Genomic DNA, 20,527 nt, shown 5'->3' with positions numbered 1-20,527 from the left:
TATTTCCAGATCTTTCTAAAATCAGCTTGTTCATCATTTTTGATTGAACAATAATATTCCATTACCTTCATATAACTCAGTTTATTCAGCCATTCCCCAATTGATGGGCATTTACTCATTTTCCAATTTTTTGTTACCACAAAAAGAGTTTAAAATGTTTTTTGCACATGTGGGTTCTTTTCCCAGTTTCCCCACATTCCCTTCTACATTCATCATTATCTTTTCCTGTCATTTTATCTAATCTGAGAGGTGTGAAGTAGTACCTCAGAGTTTAATTTGCATTTCTTTAATCAATAGTGATTTAGAGCATTTTTTCATATGACTTTAGATGGCTTAAATTTCATCATCTGAAATTTGTCTGTTCATATCCTTTGACCATTTATCAATTGGGGATAACATTGTGGGGGAATGACATACATTCTTACAAATTTGACACAAATATTTTAGAAATAAGACTTTTACTAGAAACACTGGCTGTAAAGATTTCCCCCCCCAGCTTTGTACTTCTCTTTTAATCTTGTTTCTATCACTTTTGTTTGTGTAAAACTTTGTTTTTTAAATTTAATGTAATCAAAGATATCCATTTTGCCTTTCATGTTCTATAGTTCTTCTTTGGTCATAAATTCCTCCTTTCTCCAAAGTTCTGATAGATAAATTATCCCTTGCTCTCCTTTGCTTATGATATCCTTTATGCCCAAATCAGGTACCCATATTGACCTTTTATTTTGGTATGAGATCTACACCAAGTTTCTGACATATCACTTTCCAGTTTTTCCAGCAATTTTTATCAAATAATGAATTCTTATTCCATAATCTGGAGTGTGTCAATGGGGGGGTGTCAAATACTAGATTACCATATGCCTTGATCCTTGTGTCAGGTGTATCTAATCTATTTCACTGATTTACCACTCTACTTCTTAACCAGTACTAAATGCTTTTGATGACTGCTGCTTTATAATATAGTTTTAGGTCTGATACTGCTATTCTCTTTTTTATTATCATAGACTGAAATAGAGTCCATCAACATCTTCTAGGTGTGCAAGAAATGGCAATGTTAATTCCAAAACCATTTCTCTTACTTGCCTATAGACTTGTACTAATGGTGTCTCTTCACATGATCACAAACAAAGCATGATGTGTTTCCCAAAAACATGAGAGATTCACTATGAAGCTTTTCCTTCAGTTAAAGTAACTGAGTTATAACTTATTGTTTCTGTCTAGTTCTTTAAGACATGTGTCTAGCTTACTGGAAGGACATATTCCAAGTGAATGAAGGATTTTCTGGTATAAAATTCTCATAGTTTTCTCTAGCTGGTCCTAGCACAGCAAGACTGTACCAGCCAGAAACTCAAATTTTGTGGATTGAGTTGTCAAAAGAAAGATAAAAATTATAAGTAGTGGTGATGGGAATCAAACTATTATTATTCACATATTCTAAAAATACAGAGGTAGAATCGATGCCTTTGCTCAGCTCACTGTGGAAGTTGATTCTTGCATGCTCAGGATTCCAGTTACCAAAAACCCAGCTCTCCAGCTTTTTCTTGTTTGGCACTTCAAACACAAAAGAGTTGGTGCTTACTGTCATGAAGCTATAAAGCACTTACATGGCTAAGTCACAGTGATGTCAGGGTTAGATTGAAGAATAATTCAATGTCACTCTTCTCGGATATGTGAATAGGGGATTCCAACGTTATCCAAATGCACTTCTCAAATGGTGGCTAGGGTAAATTAATGAGATCCCAACTGATGTCTCTATGGTGAATCAGAAAAATTTGCTGTAAAGGGCTTCACCCATGAACGTTAAATATTGCTTGACAGGATGAAAGGCCATATGTCTGCCCTAAGACCATATCAAAATCAATATGATTATTTTATTCAAATCAATTTTCAAATCAAATTACTCAGTTTTTCTAGAAAAGAAAATTTTCCTTTTCAAACCAGAACTGGTTGTCTCTTTGAGATCAAAGATCCAACTGTTGGTAGAAGTTGATGTAAATGTGTATGCATGTCACAAAACAATCCAGGACAAAGCAGGTGATTAAAATGGATGAAAAATTCCTTTGGATGTCAATGTTATAATTTTTTTTATTTTACAGGACATACTGTAAGCATACCATAAGACTATTCTGTGGCAACAATGCTCAAGTCCAATCTAGGCATTAGGTATGAAGGTAATTTAAAGCAGCCAATAATTAACCAATTTGAAGAACGTATCATGGGTTATTATTAAGTGAGCAGAAATACAAGTTTTCATGTCATCCAATCCTTGAACTCTTGCATTATAAGCCAGTTCTGGTCAAAAGCACCATTGCTTTGGAGAGAGAGCTGCATGGCTGTGGTGTGCTGAGTAAGGCTTGAAGTTCAATCTGAGGAGAAAGAGATCACAGCTTTAGCAGAGAAGCTGGAACTGATGTGTTCCTGCTGTCCACCTCTTGGGAGCTCCTGGGAACCTCTGGCTACAGTGGGATGATGAAGGAGCAGAATGAAAGGAGAGGAGAGAAGGATTTGGGGAGAGGATTGAAGAAGAAGAGTCAGAGAAGGTAAGATGGGGGAAAATATGCTCGACTAAATGTTCTTTTAAGCTACTGGACACACAACTAGTAGAGCCAGCAGAAATTAGCAAAATATTCCATAACCTTAGCAAGAGGCTAAGATTAAATCTATTCTTTTTATTACTTTGTATCTAATACTGATTAAAGGTACATAGTATTGGACAGCTAACTTACAAGGAGTTAGGTGTTTCCTTTTAATTCCTAATTTTGATATTGTGTCCCACAAGTCTATTTTAGAATTCTACTAAAAAGAAAAAAATAAGAAGCTAAAGGAGTGGCATACTGATATGAACCCTGAAGATCTCTTACTGTTCTATACTTATGACTCTCAGGCTATAATTAGGATATCAGATTCTTTCTTTTTTGTTTTGACTTATAATTGATATCACTCTCTCCAGTCTATCCATTTCAAACCATCCTTCACTACAGAGGTAGATTAACATTTCCAAAGAGAATTATCACTCTAAGTCTTTTAATGGATCCTAATTGCCTATTGAATTAATTAATTGTGAATTAATTAAAAACTTTTCAGCTACTTCAATATTCTCTCTCAACCATATTTATTTAGCCTTGCTGACCATATTTCTTCTACATATACACTTTCTTCTTTTTGAACTTTTCTGCATATATATTCAACAAATTCCCCTATTTGTTTGTTATTATTGCTACTCATCCCATCTGAAATGCCTTTCCTCTATTAGAAATCCTACTTCAAGCCCTGTAGAATTACAATATCACATTATTGCAGTTAGAAAAAGTTTGAAAGGCCATTCAGTCCAAACTGTCCCTAAAGATGAAACCTCATTGTATTTGACAATCTATTATCAGCTTCTGTTTTTTGATTCCTTCAAAGAGGAGATCCCAGAACCTCTACAGGTAGCTATTCCATTCCACTCTCAGACATGATTAATTGCTAGAAAAAGTTTCTTAAGATCAAATCTAAATTTTCCTCATTGTAACTTCCATGTATTGCTTCTACTTTTGCTTTTTTGGGCCAAACAGAAAACTCTAATGCTACCTGTTTGTAGAATTTTAAAAATTTCATCATCTAAAATTGTTATGTCCCTCCATTCTTACTCTTCCCTGACCCAGGCTTGATTTTTCTTAGATTATCTGTCCTATCTTGTTGTGTGTGGTAGTTATTTGTGTACTTGGCTTCTTCCTCCTGATAGATCTTAGTTCTTTGATAATGAGGGTCAAATCATCTTAAATAGGCCAGGTAGAATGAGAGAGACAGCTCAAACTTAGGAAAGGTTATATAGCTTAAGCAAGGGAAGTAATTTCTCTATTTTAAAAAAATATTAATTAAAGAGTGCCTAGCAGGTACAGTGACCTCCTTTGATTATTTTTTTTTTCCTGTGGGTTAAATAACTCTCAATGGATAACATTTATATAATTATTACAGTATATGCTGTACTGTAATTAAGCATAGGATCTTAAATATTTCCTTTCTGCTTTTTTTGGTTTTAACATTAATCTTTTCACCTCAAGTCTTTTAAGTCTCATCCTGTTTCCACACAGCTACCAAATTTATTTTCCTAAAGATCAAATGTGACCATGTCATTCCTCTACTCAGCGCAAACTAATGGTTTTGTCTTTCCTCTAGAATAAAATTGAAACTCTTTGCAACTTGGCACCAACCTACCTTTGGATCTTTATATTAATGTCCTTTACTTAATCTACAATCCAGGTAAACTAGCTGTGAAATTTAGATATTAATTATGCATTTTATATTCAATCTCATAATTCTGGATAAAACCCAAACCTCTCCCCTGTTTCTAAGTGAACAAGCTCATGAATATAAATGTTCAATTATTTCTCTCAGAGTTAGGTTCTAAGCTTTTCCACATTTACTGTTAATTAAAGAGAAACTCTGAATTTGGTTTTATAGTTTTCTCATAAAACATTCTAATTATATAAGAATTATTACCTCAGCTATATCTGCAAATAATTCTACCAAGGAAAGTTTTTCATTCCACATAAATCAAGTCTCTGAGAAACAGTGGCAATTCTGTGTCATCCTTGAGAAGCAGACCAGTTGATCTTGGCCCATCATTAGCCTTATCCTTGCCAGGTAGCTTTCCCTTGTTAATAAATGATTCTTGCTCAAAGAAACATGCCCTAGTTTATCTTTTCATTGTTTCAATTGTGATATAGCTACATGATTGTTCCTCACACAAATGTATGATCTCTGATGAAAGAGGTCTGCAAGAAAACAATTTTGAAAGAATTTTTTTGGTTTTGTTTTTTACTAACTTGAAAGTTATGTGAGAGGATCCTGGAAAGCCAGGAACTTTGTAGCTCCACAGTGAAAAAAGGGACCCAAGATGAAGGCAGCCCTCCAATTGTGAGCTATTTCAAGCAAAGAATTCTATGGCTTTAAACTGTATCTAATTATGAGCAATCAGAGCTTGTCTGATTCAATGGTCTGCTTAAAGAGTGGTCTACCTGATCAAAGCATGCTGTTTTCCTGAAAGTGATGGCCTTGATCCTATTGAGACTTGGTGAATTTTTCCATTCTCCATTTTCCCATGTTTCATTGTTGCCTGGGGAATTGGCTGACTATTCTAAGCAAAATTTTTAACCATATTATCTGAGAGAAATATCCTAAATCCACTGGAATATCTGGTCCCCAGCAAGTATCAGCTACTTTTACTCTTACTTCAAGGTGGGCTAGAGGCAAAGAAATGGTCTAGAGGCTTCTAACACTGAGCTTCCAAAAGCTCAATTTCTTGATTTCATTGGCTTGCTATTTTACACAAAAACTTATGAGACATAAGAAGTCTCTTCTACAAATTCCAAACTACTTCCAGTATTGTGTCATTGTAGTTCATGAAATAGCTTTGGAGGACTTCTAAATTCAAGTATTTTAGGCATTTAGGCTGAATTATTTGATTGATTCAATTGAGTAGTTTAGTTCAAACCTCTGATTCAATTGAGAACCCTTATCTTTCTGTAACTACTGAAGCAGGGATATAATTCTCATATGTTCATTGCCATCCAAAACTGGGCTTTATATAGTCCTCCATTTTCCATTTCTGTGCCTCTGTACTATTTGGGCCTCTTGAATGGAAGGGACTCTCTCTTCACCTTGGCCTTTTAGAATCCCTAGTTTTCAGGTTCCTATATTCAAGTCAAGTACCTTCTACTTGACTTTCCTTAAATTCATTGGCCCCTAGCATAAACAAAAAGTACCCCCTCTTCACCCCCATGGAATTTAACTTCTTTATAGGTAAGAATTATTTCATTTATTTCTTTGCATCCTCAAAGACCAATTGCCTCTGGCAATAAAGCTGCTTAATAATGCTTGTTGATGGAAAACCAGCTGATTTGCTTTCAAATTTTCTTTTTAAAAATGATATTGTGCTTGATAATGAGTATTTAATAAACATAATATTTACAAATTTTAATAAGTATAGTATAATGAAAAGAAAGTGGGCTTAGTGGTCAGAGTGTTTGGATTCATAAGTTAGCATAGCCACTCACTAACAATATCAATGGACAAATCAATTAACCTCTTAGACTTTATTTTCCTGACTCATAAAATAATGAGGTTTGGTAAAATGGCCTGTGCCCTTTCAAATTCTAAACCTGATAACAATCATCTACCATCCTCTAGGAAATATCTTCTTTCTTAAGATCAAGTCAACAGGTATTTATTAAGTGATTATTATTTGCTAGAATACAAATACAAGTAGAAAGGAAGATAAGTCATCCTCAAATAGTTTATATTTCATGAGGGAATACAATATGTAAAAGGAACCTGAAAAGCTGAAGAGATGGGTAAGATGAGAAAGTGCCAGACATCCCAGGGTGAAGCCAATATAGTAGAGTTAAGCCAGGAAGATCCTTGAGCTCTCCCAGTTTCCCTTGAAAACTACACGAAACCAAGCCTCTGAACAAAGTCAAATGGAATGAAACCTCTCTCCAATTCAAGATAAACTGGAAAATCTTCAAGAAAGGTCATTCTCTGGGGTGAAAAGGATGTTGAGCTCAGTTCAGACAGATTCTGCGAAAGCCGGTTAGAGGGTCTTAATCACAGCAAATCAGCAACTCAGTCCTTTAGTCCTGGTTCTGTAGAGGAATAAATCAGTAGGGCAGCTTCTAGTCCCAACTCAGAAGGCAAATTTTGGGAAACCAGGCTGTTTTCTGAAAGGAGTAAGCAAAAACTAAACCCTGCAAACACAAGGGGCCCCTGTGCTCAAAGCCAAGACTCAGAGCTGCATAGGAAGTTTGAGACAATACCCCTTTACTCCAAGAATAGAACTCAACCATAAAAAAAAAAAAAAAAGAAAATACCAAAAAAGGAAAACAAATTAGCAAGAAATAGAAAAGAATCTTGGCCATAGAAAGCTACTATAGTGACAGAGAACACCAAAACATCAACTCAAAAATGTCCACAGAAGAACTCTCAAAGAGTGATGTGAATTGGTCTCAAGCCTAAAGAGGCTCCTTGGAAAAGCTCATAAAAGACTTTAAAAGGCAAATAAAAGAGACAGAAATAAAAATGAGAACAGAAATGAGAGGGATGCATGAGAGAGTCAACATCTTGGAAAAGGAAGGGAAAAATTGATTGAAGAACATAATTCCTTAAAAAGTAGAATTAACCAAATGGAAAAAAAAATAGACAAAAGCTCACTAAAGAAAATCACATATTAAAAACTAGAATGGGGAAGTGTTAGGTTCTTACTAAGTACTAATGAGATAATGAGATATTAGGTTCTTACTAAGTGCTAAGTCCGTACTTAACAATTCTCTAGTTCCAGTCTTTACTGGGAGTTTAACCCCTTTGAACTCCTGGGGAGGAGCTTGCATGCTTAGGAGGAGCAAGTTCATTGATTGAAGTAATTTTTCCCAGAAGCCCTTGCATTATCCCACGCCCATTCTCTGGGAGGATAAAAGAGGGCGGCACTGGAGAGATGGAGTCTCTTGTCTGGGCCAGACTTGAGGCAGCTCTCCAGAGGAAGAAGAAGTCACTACTCTGAACCAGAGTTGGTGGCAACTGTCTGGAGACAAGGGCTCTCTACAGGAAGAATCTGTCCGAGAGATTTGACTTGACACAGCAGATCTCCTCCCGAGAGCAATTGGCAGTCTCTGGAGACAATAGTGCATTACATATTGGCGTCCACAATGTGGGGCAAGGATTTTTGCTTATCCTGACAAGGACTTATTCTTAGCCCTTCAGAGGAGCTAGACCGGACTATCGCAGGCAAGCTAATGACTCTGTGAGAAATCAAGAATCAGTCAAAGAAACTAAAAAGAATGAAAAAATAGAAGTAAATGTGAAATGCCTTATTGGCGAAACAGCCAACCTTGAAAACAGATCCAGGGGGCAGCTAGGTGGCTCAGTGGATAGAGCACGAACCCTAAGCCAAGAGGACCTAAGTTCAAATCTGACCTCAGACACTTAACACACAGTTGTGTGACCTCAGACAAGTCACTTAATCACAATTGCCTCAGCAAAAAAAAACCAAAAACTAAACAACAGGAAGCAAAAAAAAAAAAAAAAAAAAAAAAAAAAAAAAAAAAACCAAAAAACAAATAAAAGAAAAAACAGATCCAGAAGACATAATTACAAAATTATTGGCCTACATGAAGGCCATGATCAAAAAAAAAAGAGACAAATAGCATTCTTCAAGAAATCATTAAGGAAAACTACCCTAATATTCTAGAAATAGAGGGGGAAATGCTCTTTGAAAGAATCCATTGATCACCTCTGAAAAGAGATACCATAAGGAAAATCTCAAAGAACAATGCCTTGAAACTCCAGAATTATAGCCTCAAGATAAAAATACAGCAAGGTGCCAAACAAAAGCAATTAAAATATCAAGGAGCCACTATCCAGGATCTGGCAGACTCTACAAAAAAGGATTGGAGGGCCAGGAATATTATATTCCAGAAGACAAGGTTACAATGAAGAATTAATTACTCAGCAAGAGTCAGCATCAGCTTTTAGGGGAGATGGTGGATCTTCAATGAAGTAAGAGACTTTCAATTATTTCTATTGAAAAAAACCAGAACGAAACAGAAAATTTAATCTACAAACACAGGACTCAAGAGAAACATAGAAATATAAATAGGGGGGAAATGTATATTATTTAAAGGTTGAAATGTTTGCATTTCTAGAGGGGAAAAAGATATCTATAACTCTTGAGAACTGTATCTATCACTAGGGGAGACAGAAGGGGTCATCACTTGGACTGAAGGTGTGGTGATGTGATGATATCAAAGAAAAATATATATTTTTTTCTTTTTTTAATTAATTTTATAATTATAAATTGTTTTTGACAGTATATATGCATGAGTAATTTTTATAACATTTTCCCTTGTATTCATTTTTCCAAATTTTCCCCTCCCTCCCTCTACTCCCTCCCTTAGATGACAGGCAATCCCATACATTTTACATGTGTTACAATATAACCTAGATACAATATATGTGTGTAAATCTCATTTTCTTGTTGCACATTAAGTATTGGATTCCAAAGGTATAAGTAACCTGGGTAGATAGACAAGTAGTTCTAACAGTTTACATTCACTTCCCAGTGTTCCTTCTCTGGGTGTAGTTGTTTCTGTCCATCATTGATCAACTGGAAGTGAGTTGGATCTTCTTTATGTTGAAGATATCCACTTCCATCAGAATATATCTTCATACAGTATTGTTGTTGAAGTGTATAATGATCTTCTGGTTCTGCTCATTTCACTCAGCATCAGTTCATGTAAGTCTCTCCAAACCTCTCTATATTCATCCTGCTGGTCATTTCTTACAGAGCAATAATATTCCATAACATTCATATCTCATAATTTACCCAACCATTCTCCAATTGATGGATATCTATTCATCTTCCAGTTTCTAGCCACTACAAAAAGAGCTGCTACAAACATTTTGGCACACACAGGTCCCTTTCCTCTCCTCAGTATTTCTTTGGGATATAATAAGCCCAATAGCAGCAATGCTGGATCAAAGGGTATGCACAGTTTGATAACTTCCAAAAAGATTTTTTTTAAATAAAACAATCTATATGTACAAAGCCCTTTTTGCAGTGGCAAAGAATTGTGAATTGAAAGGATGCCCATCAATTAGGAAATGACTAAAGTTGTAGCATAGAATATTATTTTGTTATAAGAAATTATGTACAGCATACTTTCAGAAAAACCTGGAAAGAACTAAAAATTTATACAAAGTAAATTGAATAAAATCAGGAGAACTGTACATAGTGATAGCAATACTGTATAATGATCAATTGTAAATGGCTTAGCTATCCTCAGCAATACACAAGGATCGAAAACAATTCAGAAGGATTTAACAATAAAAAATGCTGTCCATATCCAGAGAAAAAACTGATCGAGTCTTAATATAAATTGATGCATACTTTTTTGCTTTATTTTTTTGAGGTTTTTTTAAATAATATAATCAATATATAAATATGTTTTACATGACTGCTGCACATGTATAACCTATATCAAATTGTTTGCCTTCTTGCTGAGGGGGGAGGGGAGGTAAGGAGAAAGAGAATTTAGAGCTCAAAAAAATTTTTAATGAATGTAAACATTGTTTTGCCATATAATTGGAAATTTTAGATACTAAATTGGAAGAGGAGTTAGAATGTCTTAGGTAAATTAGAGTAGTTTGTACCAAAGGGTTTAGGGGATGAGACATAATTTCATTGTTATAGGATATTCCTTATAAAGAAACCTCTAACTAAAAGCAGATCAGCACTTATTCTGAAGTTTGTAGTCTTAGAGCAATATCCTGTGCATTGAGAAATGATATGGCTAGAGTCTCTTTGCTATTATATGAAAGAAGTATGACTTGAATCTAGTTCATCTTGGCTTCAAGATTGCTCTATTCACAAGAATACTTTTCAATTGTGGCTTATGATTAGTTTCCTCATAGGAGTTAAAGGAGTAGAAAGCAAATTGTCAAATGGGGAAAACCTATTTCTCCCTTCCCTTCTCCCTCTCTCATTCTCTGTCTCTCATTCTCTCTCTTTTTCTCCTGTCTGTACATCTCCCTCTTTCTTTGTCTTTCTCTATATTTTTGTCATTGTCTCTCTGTGTGAGTCTCTGTGTGTATCTCTCTCTGTATGACTCTGTTTCTTTCTTTACTTGCACAAGACATTTCATCTTTCATCTACTTGCTTCTTCCTCAAACTCTCTTTTATTTTTTGTATTTTCTTTTATACTATATCAAAAGGTTGAATTGGATTTTTGAAGGTTACCTTATCAACTCTCTTTCTCTAAACATTTTTAATATAAACACATTTTAACTTGACTTTTCATTATTTCCTACTATTGGTTTCTATTATTAACTAAATAAACCTTGAAAGGCCTCCCAATTATAGTTTGCAGTCTAGCCTTTGGAATCGGGCAACCCTCAACTCCACCCATATGACATTTTTCTGGTGATTATAGTTCTCACATTATCTAATCTACTTTTCTTGAATTTACTTTTTCCCTTTAACTTCACCCTTCATTAACAAATATTTATTTCTTGTAAGTCACTTTGGCAGGATTAAATCCCTAGTTTTTCTTTGCAGCTATGGGACTTTTTTGATTAATCATTTCAGGTCATCCAAGCGCAAAAACAATCCTGCTTGTAAAGTGTAAAGTTAGTTCACAAGGAAACTGCTCAGGGACGATAGGCCCCATTGATCCAGGAATAGCTATTGCTCTTAGCTTTGTATAGGTTTTCCACCCCAGCTCTACTGGTCTCTAGAGTCTGAGCCTGGGGTCTAAGTTATTCTTATCCTCAAATTTTTACATGTTCTTTTCCCTATCTTTTTGCCATCTGGTAAAAATCCCATCTTCCATCTTTCATATAAAATTTTTGATAATGAGGTAACTAGGGGTTTTCCCTTAGGAATTGCTATAGAAAGAGATGCCCTCATTTAAAAAATTATTTTGAAATGATTGTTTCTTCATTGTAGGATTATTCTATTTCCTCTGGAATGTCTGTTATTTACAGATAAATGGTATTTGTTTTCTGGATCTCTGGCCTCTCCTGCATTATCACGTTTCTGTAACTTATCTTAAATTGAGGTTTTCTCTGCTGAAATATTCTCAACATCACTGATCCTTTGTTCTGCATATGCTTTGTTTTGTTTTTTTTTTTTTCACAGCCTCTATTAATAATATATTGATGTATTTTGAATCTTATATCCTCAGGGCTACTGTGCCTACCATTGCAGATCATGGCCTTTCCAGGCCTTCTCATCATGATTCTTGTCTTTCTGAAAATCTTATATAAACCAATCACTTAACCTACCTAAGGACTTCTAGTACTACAAGTATTTTATCACACCAGTATAACCCAGTGGATATCCGTCTGTTACTTGTCACTATTGATTCACTTGGTCCACTTCTCTTTCTGATCATATCTATTCTTGATCATCTTTTTGACACTAATTCTCAAATGCAAATGAGCAAATGTGTGAAGCATTTTTCCATTATAAGAATATAGTAATAGTATTCTGTATAGCCTGGGAGATAAAGAAGGAGTATGTGTCAGATTTTCCTTTCACACCTCATTCATATGAAATAATTATTCCTTTTTACCTTTTTTTGCCAGTTTTGTTTTTTAGAATTACCCCATAATATTCAGCTCAATTCCAACCTTTCTTTCAAACTATCCAAGTAATTATGACAATCTTCCGAATACTGATAATGTTTTCATATATAAGAAGTAAAAGTTTGACCATAATAATTCCCTCATAATTGGTGTTTAATATTTTCCTTATATTTCTTTGGATCATATATATTGAATTTTCTATTGAGTTATGGTCTTTTTGTCACAAATAACTGAAAGTCTTTCAGTTTATTAAATGTCCTTTTCATTCAGAATTTTATTCAACTTTGCTGGATAAATTATTTTTGATTGCATCTCCAAATCTTTTGTTCTTCAAAATATCATATTCCAAGACCTACTCTATAGTAACTATCAGGTTGTTTCTCCTTTCCTTACTCTTTTTTTTAAAATTTTGTTTTATTTTATTTTATGTTAGCAACTTATTGTTATAATCAGGTTTTAATTTCAAGATGTGGATAATGGTGTCTTAGGCCTCAGATCCTTCTTACTCTAATTTTTCGAATTCTGTCCAGAAGAACCAGAACTAGAAATTCTGGCACCTAGAGCAAAAAAAAAAAAAAAATTGATTTATGGGAAAAACCTTGAAGTAAACTGGGAAGAGTATAGTAGTCATTAACATGTACCAACATAACCACTGCTTCTATCTCTAGAAAAGAGTCAACTTCAATCAGGTACTGTTCATATTTGAACTAGTATCTATCTTATTAGCCTCATCTATAGCAATAGCCATATTTCTTTATCATTGTTTATTTCCCCTTTAACCCATCCCAAATAACCAAGTATCAAGTTTAGATCATAGCCACATATCTTGCTTATCTTCAGTCAAGAAAGGAATTAAAGAATATCTCTCACAGTTTTCTTTAAATTAGTAGGTATATTATATTCCCTCTCCAATCTGTTTTCTATATAGCAGCTAAAACTATATTCCTAAAGTGCAACTTTGACATGGTTCTTCTCCTCTTCAGGAAGTTCAAGTAATTCCCTATTACTTTTCAGATCAAAAGCATATAACTTTTTGTCCCATTTAAGACACTTAAAAAGATGCTTATAAAAACTACCTTTACATTAACATACATCATTCATTTTACTAGACTCTACAATCCAATCAGTCTAGCTTTTTGTTTTTCCTAACATATAACATGATATCTATCTTCTCTGTGCCACATATTTCTGAAATACATGCTTACCTCCCCAACTATTCTTTTCTGAAGACTTAATTTCCTACAAAGCTCAGCTCAAATTTTAATGCCTATATGAAACCTTTCATGAGGAAGAAGGCTGGTACTTCTCCCTATTTATATAACCCCATGGGCAGGTAAATAATCCAATGGATAGAATGCCAGATCCAGAGTCAGAAGACTCATCTTTCTGAGTTCAAAACTGGCTTCACACACTTACTATCTCTGTGAACCTGGGCAAGTCACTTAAGCCTGTTTGCCTCAATTTCCTCATCTGTAAAATGAGCTAGAGAATGAAATGGAAAATCACTTCATTCTCTGACAAGAGGTAAATGGTGTCATAAAGAGTTCAACACAATTGAAAAACAACTGAACACCATGTAGCCCCATGCTGGCAGTGAGGACTACTGAGAAGAATAGTTTTTACTGGAGAGATAATGGAATTTAAAAGAATACACAAGAAAGCCTGGGGATTTTAGTGTTTTATAGAGAAGAAAGGAGCCCCAGAAGCTAATTGCTATTGAAAATTGTTACCCCAAACTAAAGCAGTAGGAACCTTGTGTGGCTGACTTATCTCTTGAAGTTATGATTTACTGTACAAAATTTACCATTTGTGTGAATGAGCCTGCCTCATCATTACAAAGATCTGGTATATCTTTCTTCTATCCACTTCATTGTCCCTCCTTCCACCTCATTGCTGACTAGAAACTAGCGTCACTTATGCTTTGGAGTTTCCTGTTCTTTTAAAACTACATGTATTTGTGCCCTGTTCTTTAATAACAAGTTTGTTTGTTTGTTTGTTTTTAATGTCTATCAGTCTAGAACCAGCCTGTAATGTGTGAGTGGCCAGAGCTACACAAAGCAGACTAGATTTAGGGAGTTGGAACATAAACACAAGTTTAATTAATTTCAGAGTGAGGAAAAAGATATCTGCAAATAGAAGCTTTTCCATCCTAAGGAAGGAAGCTTAACATGATGGATCAAAAGCACATGTTATATACTATAAGTGGGCTGAATTGTGATATAATGGTCTTGAGTCTTGAGTTACTGTTCTAGTGGCCCCTGTGAGAAAGATGTTGTCTCAAGTCTTGAGGGTCGTGCTCACCCTATGAGGCACAGAACCAAAGTGCTTGCTGGACCTTAGCTCTGGGAAATAGTATATCTCCAAAATTTTGACAATATCCACATAAAGTTATGCTAACTTTTACTGAATTCTGAACAAGTGGTTGCTATGGGAAAAGTGGCTAACAAAAAAAAAAAAAAAAAAAAAAAAGACCTGCAGAAGACCAAAAGATGAATCTGAGAATTCAGTTATCCTCAACTTTAAAGAAAGGGGAAAAAGTAATGCCTAAAAGGGAAGTTCTCTTAAATGGGCTTTTATTCATTCTTCTCTGAGCAAGTAAGGCAAATAAGGTTAAGTGACTCGCCTAGAGTCACATAGCTGCTAAGTAGTTGAGGCCAGATTTGAACTCAGGAAATGATTTTCCTTACTTTAGAACTGTCACTCTTATCCACTGTACCACCTACCTGTTTTATGGGTACCTGAGATCTTGCCAAAAGAATATAAACTTCTTGAGGGCAAGAACTATTCTAATTTTGCTTGTGTATCACTAGCCCCTAGTATATTGCCTAGAAGCAAAAGAGCTTAATGATTGTTAATTGGCTGAAGTTTGAGTTTGAGTCAATAGACTTGAGCTTCCTCTTGATGACTTGAGTCTTTAGTTAAAGAAACTTCTTATGGGTGATAACATTTTGCTGACTTTCAGAGGGTGCTAATGTATTTTGAACAAACTTCAGGGAAGAAGAATATTAATATTCAAGTTTTATGACTCAGGAAGACTATGAACAGGTAATGTCTTAGCATTACAGTTAAAAAGTCTAAACTTCACCTTAGACTAGGACTGTGCTTAATAACCACTTAATGAAACAAATAGGTCATTGGAGAGCCTAGGATTTCTTGGGATTGTAAGTACAGTACAATACAAGAAACATTTACTAAACATCTACTATGTATCAGATACTTGGGATACAAATAAGAAAAAGAACTATAGTCTCTGTCCTCAAGGAACTTGTAATGGGAGAAAATGACACATAAAAGTAAGATGAAAGAGGAAGAGGGGAAGAAGGGAAAAGGTGCTTACCTGGTGTAGAACTATGATTATAGTTGAAGAAATGGTGGGAAATGAAGAGTTGGCTGGTCTTCTGTCTGATTCCCCTTTAGAGAGGCTTTGGGAGGAGTTTTTTCTTCCACCTTTCAGCCTTCCAATTCAGACTTCAGATGTAACGAAGGAGGAGTTATGAATACCAAAGCTGATATATCAACATTGATCTCCTTTATCTCCTTGATGAATTTTCAACTAGAATTAGAAACACCACTAGACCAACCTACTGACAGCCTGAAATCCAGTTTAGGAATCTTTGAGGGTCAGATAGGGAGGCATCTTCCTTACCCAGAATGGCACATAAACTTGGATAAGGGCTCTAAGGAAAACTAAGTGCTCTAAGGAACAGGCAGAAAGAGGCCTGGAGCTTGAAGGAGAGAAAAAAGAACATGGGGAGCTATACTTTCTGATTCTTCATGATCCCACTGAGGTTTTCTTGGCAATGATAGCAGAGTAGTTTGCCATTTCCTTCTCCAGCTCATTTTACAAATGAGGAAACCAAGGCAAATCTGATTAAGTGACTTGCTCAGGGTCATATAGCCAGTAAATGTCTGAAGTCAAATTTGAACTCATATATACAAATCTTCCTGACTCTAGACCTGATATTCTATCCATTTAACCTTCTACATGTCCTATGGTTTTCCTTATAACAAGTCAAAATCTACATCTTTCAAACCTTTCTTCTAGTTATGTCTGTTGAAACTGAGGGAGATAATGAGGTTCTAGAATATGTTCATACTTCAATTCATACTTCAACAACTTCTCTATGTGGAGAATGATAAGGAGCATGATTGCATCAGATTCTATTAACCCAAATTTAATCTTAGTCTCACATGATAATCCTTCAAATGCAAGCAGAAACATACCAAGTCTCACCTAAATGTTACCTTCCTAAGCCTAAATGTCTGTCTCTTATTCTTTCCATTAATCCTTCTTTGTCATGAATTTCTGGTCCCCTTAATATCTTGGGGTGAGGAGAACATTCCAATTTTCCCATATGCTTTTTAAAATATGGGGCCAGAACTGAATACTTTACTTCATAGGTGGTCTGACAATAGCAAGGTAGACAGAATAGTCATTTCCTTCCTTCTGTAGACAGAATAGTCATTTCCTTCCTTCTGTATATTGTGCCTCTCTTACTAACTCCTAAGAAAATCACTCTATCCTTTTTGGCTGTCATGTGACACTGGAGACTTATTTTGAGTTTGCAATACCCTTAAATACTCATATTTTTTTTTCAAATGACCTCTGAGGTTTCTTCCACTTCCAAAACTATGATCTCAGATTCCCATATCCTCTATTAAGTTTTTCCTAACCATTCCAGCAAAGCATGTGTGGAGTCAGCTGGAATTGACTCCAAAAAGCAGATTGTTAAATTTTCAGCGTGAGCATTTACACCTCAGGAATTGGCAATCACTAAAAATTAGAGTTTGAATCATTGACTTGTTGAATGTCTAAACTTAAGAAAGACTTAAGAAAGAAATGGGTAATGATAAAAATTAAACTTAAGTGTGTCAGACTTGCTTTTTTTTTTTTTTTTTTTTTTTTTAGTCAGTTGTTAAACATTTGGCAACAATCCCAGCCCAGATTATCTCAAACTAAATTTTATGACAGCAACTCATTTGGCTCTTATTTATGTACTAGCTTATTTACCAGACATACCCTGGGCTAGCTCTGTTAAAAAGTTCAAAGCTGAGGTGATGCTAGAGCAGATTGAAGTTGGAGCTGGCACTGGAACATAGAATGCAAGCCAGAACATAGGGCTTTTCAAGAAGAAAGGACAGGGACAGAAGAAGATAAAAGTACCATTGGTACAAAGAAAGCCTGTTTCTCTATCTATAACTATGTTATCATGATAAAACTTCAATAGTGGAGCTGTAGCCTTTGGCATGAGCAATATCAAGGATAAATGTATACAATGATGAAAAGCAGGAGGTATGTTGTTAGATGATTATTACAAAAAAGTAAATGACTAAATAACACAATACTTTAGAAGCTCTGCTTCAATAGTCTCCCATTCAAATGTTAAGATCTTATAAAATTTGCTGATAAATGCAACCACAAAGAGCACAGTGATCCTCTGGTTGAGAGGAAGGATTGTTTCAGAGTTTTTATTTGTATACCAGCACTTCTCAGAACAGCACCTGTCACATAATAATTATTTATTTAAAACTTGTGTTTTGAATGAGTTTGAGTATCAAATGAAGAATAATAGGAAGATATATGCAAGGCAAAGGGATTCATCCCTGTTATGCAGAATGTCTGGCTCAAAACCAAAATGGGGAACTCCATATAGATTGTATGATTTTCTAAATGTTCTTGCTTATATAGGACATTGTATTGTACTGATTACATCAAACTCCAAGGCTCACTGACCTTTTCAATGGGTTCCATAGTCACTCAAAAGATACTAACAGCAATTCCCAGCAGGAAAAAAAGGTGACTATTTTCCAGTGAATAACATACAGTAAAGTCAACTCATCAGTGAATTTATCTTGGATAGGAATAGGCAATGGTAAATAATTTGAGCCCAAAATTGAATGGGTGTAAAGGTCGGGGGAGGAGCCATGCATGGCACAATAGGAAGTACAAAGGCCTTAAAGCCTGAGATCCCTGGAAGTAGATTTTTGTGAACCAGCAAGGACTATCTCTTGGGCGGGAGCTCTGGTCACATTGAGATTTGAATCATCAATGGGAGGCATCATTTTCTCTAATTGGCTGTGTGTATGACCTCATAGACCTTATTTACTTCTGGGCAGGAGATGAGGAGGTGAGGTCTCAGAGATCCTATGTGTCCATTCACTTCACTTCTACCACTAAAGACCAAGAATAAAGACCAAGCACTTTTGCTTCTCCTGACTCCGGCTGATTCTAAGGTATCCAAGGTGCTAACACAGTCATCACAGCTAAATCCTTTAGTAAATTGTGTAAGAAGAGAGGTTCAAATAAGTCCACTGAGTTCATTAAAAGTTTCTTAGGAATATTCCCCAGTTTTCTAGTAACTTATTATAGAAAAATTTTAACAGAGCAGAGATTAAGAGATTACAAAAGTGGTTTTATATTTCCTATTGTTTTATAGTTTTTGTTTTGTTTTGTTTTTACAAACAACAGCATCCAGAGAGAAAAATAGTTAGAAACATATTATCAAGAATAAAAATAAAATTAAAAAATTAAGCAACCACAAATCAGAGCACAAAGTCATAATTATCTAAATTGTATTCTAGTCAACAAGTAGAAGTTGACAAAAATCCAATATTTGTAATTCAAGGACAAGGTGGACCTTTCATAAAAAGGATATACGGAACACAAACAAATATGTTGTAAGAAAATTAACTGTAGCTGGTAAACAATGGAACTCACTACCTATGAAATGGTGAAGTAGTGTCACCCAGACTTAGATACAAAATTTTCCCTTCATGCATTATATGGGAAAATCTTGGTATTGAAGCTATTATTGTTGTAAATGTCTTATTTTAAATAATTAAATGAATTCTAATATGTAACAAACTTCTCATATAATTGCTTGTTAGGTGAGGGTCTGATACCAGCATTGACTTTGATGTCAGGTTGAAATGAGGTACTCATAGTGTTTATTTAGCCATAATTTAGCAAAAATAGTGAGTCAATAAACATTCATTAAGCTTCTACTATTACCGGACAATGTGCTAAGTACTGGTAAAACTTAACAGAATCTAATTGATGGGGAAAAGTGCCTCATGTGGTCTTCAGACATGGAAGTCAAAAAATAAGTGATCCTATATGAGTAAGACCTTTCATGTCCCTAGGTGACTAGGAACTAGCAACAAGGAAGTCACAACTTGAACTTTGTTCTTTTCCAAAGCCAACTGACTATTATAATGTCAATTAACTACAATGAAATTCTTGTAAAATGAACATGTGAATGAATATATTTACTCAGACATGTGCTTAGGGATACAAATGCAAGAGTGAGAGCATTCCTAACATCAAGGAACTTAGCATTTAATAAGAGATAGTGATTTGATTTTAGCCATAGACAAAGTGATTGACATTCCCTTTCTAGAGCAATGGCAGCATTGATTTGTATATTGTTTCTAGGGTCAACATGAAGGGCAGATGGCATTATATTAGCTGGAATGCAATGTGAAATAAATACCAATATCACAAAAAATATAGCACAATTTATTTCACAGAAGTCTAGCACAAGAAAGACAGTCATGGATGTAAGAAGATCAAGCAGAGAAGAGATTAAAGATACATTGGGGCTTGAGATGTTGATTTTAGACATGTTTTATGACAGAAAAATATAGGGATTGAATCATTATAATTTCTGCAAAACCAAGAATTTGTTTCAGGTATTTTGCTTATATAAGAATTTCCAATTTTAGCATAGCCTTCACCTTTAGCCCTCCCTAATAGTCTGTTATTTACCGTAAAAAGTCCATATCCTTCTTTTCAAATAGGCATTTCTTGGAAAGAGCTTGGAGAATAGCCACTGGTGGCATATCAACTGGGATTTGGCCAAGACCAGTTGGGGATGAGAAGTGGGGTTCTGAGAAAAGCTAAAAATATAATGTGCAGATAAACCACTATCTCAATGCTTCCAAAAGATCTTGAAGTACTATAGACATTTTACTCTGAAACACTTTGAGCATAACCGGAGAATATAGTCCAATAGCTATACCCATCCAAAAGATTTCTTTGTATTCATTAATTTCTAATATCCAGATCAAATTGCATGCCACTTGGAAATTCAATCTGGTGAATAGCAATATCTTTAGTGACTTGTCCTGCAGGACAGGGGTCAGCTGGTAAATGTTAATCAATTTGTTCCCTGAAAAATATATAGATACATTATATTTTAAAGTTTAATTTCATTAATATTTTCATTATTTTATTGTGTAGACAATCAGCAAAATAATAAATCAACCCCAGATTCAAAATGTTTAATTATTTCTAAGATGTAAATGTTCACACTTAAAATATATCAATTGGCTTTCAAGAGTGGATTCAAGCTGTCAGCATACTCCTGATATCAATAAAGAGTCTTAGAGAGCAATAGCATTTATA

At 34.9% G+C, this 20,527-nt stretch overlaps 1 long non-coding RNA gene and 1 pseudogene across 1 annotated transcript in view; both read right to left on the bottom strand.

Moving 5' to 3' along the window:
• LOC141566278 (uncharacterized) overlaps positions 1-20,527 on the bottom strand; it is a 134,448-nt gene that overhangs the window by 22,047 nt on the left and 91,874 nt on the right. The gene's annotated exons all lie outside the window — the stretch shown is intronic.
• Positions 1,055-2,101, bottom strand: LOC141566900 (4-galactosyl-N-acetylglucosaminide 3-alpha-L-fucosyltransferase 9-like; annotated as a pseudogene).

This window comes from Sminthopsis crassicaudata, chromosome 4, assembly GCF_048593235.1.
Source record: "Sminthopsis crassicaudata isolate SCR6 chromosome 4, ASM4859323v1, whole genome shotgun sequence".
Lineage (NCBI taxonomy): Eukaryota > Metazoa > Chordata > Mammalia > Dasyuromorphia > Dasyuridae > Sminthopsis > Sminthopsis crassicaudata.
The sequence above is the reverse complement of the archived record's forward strand: the minus strand, read 5'-3'. Positions and strand labels throughout refer to the sequence as shown.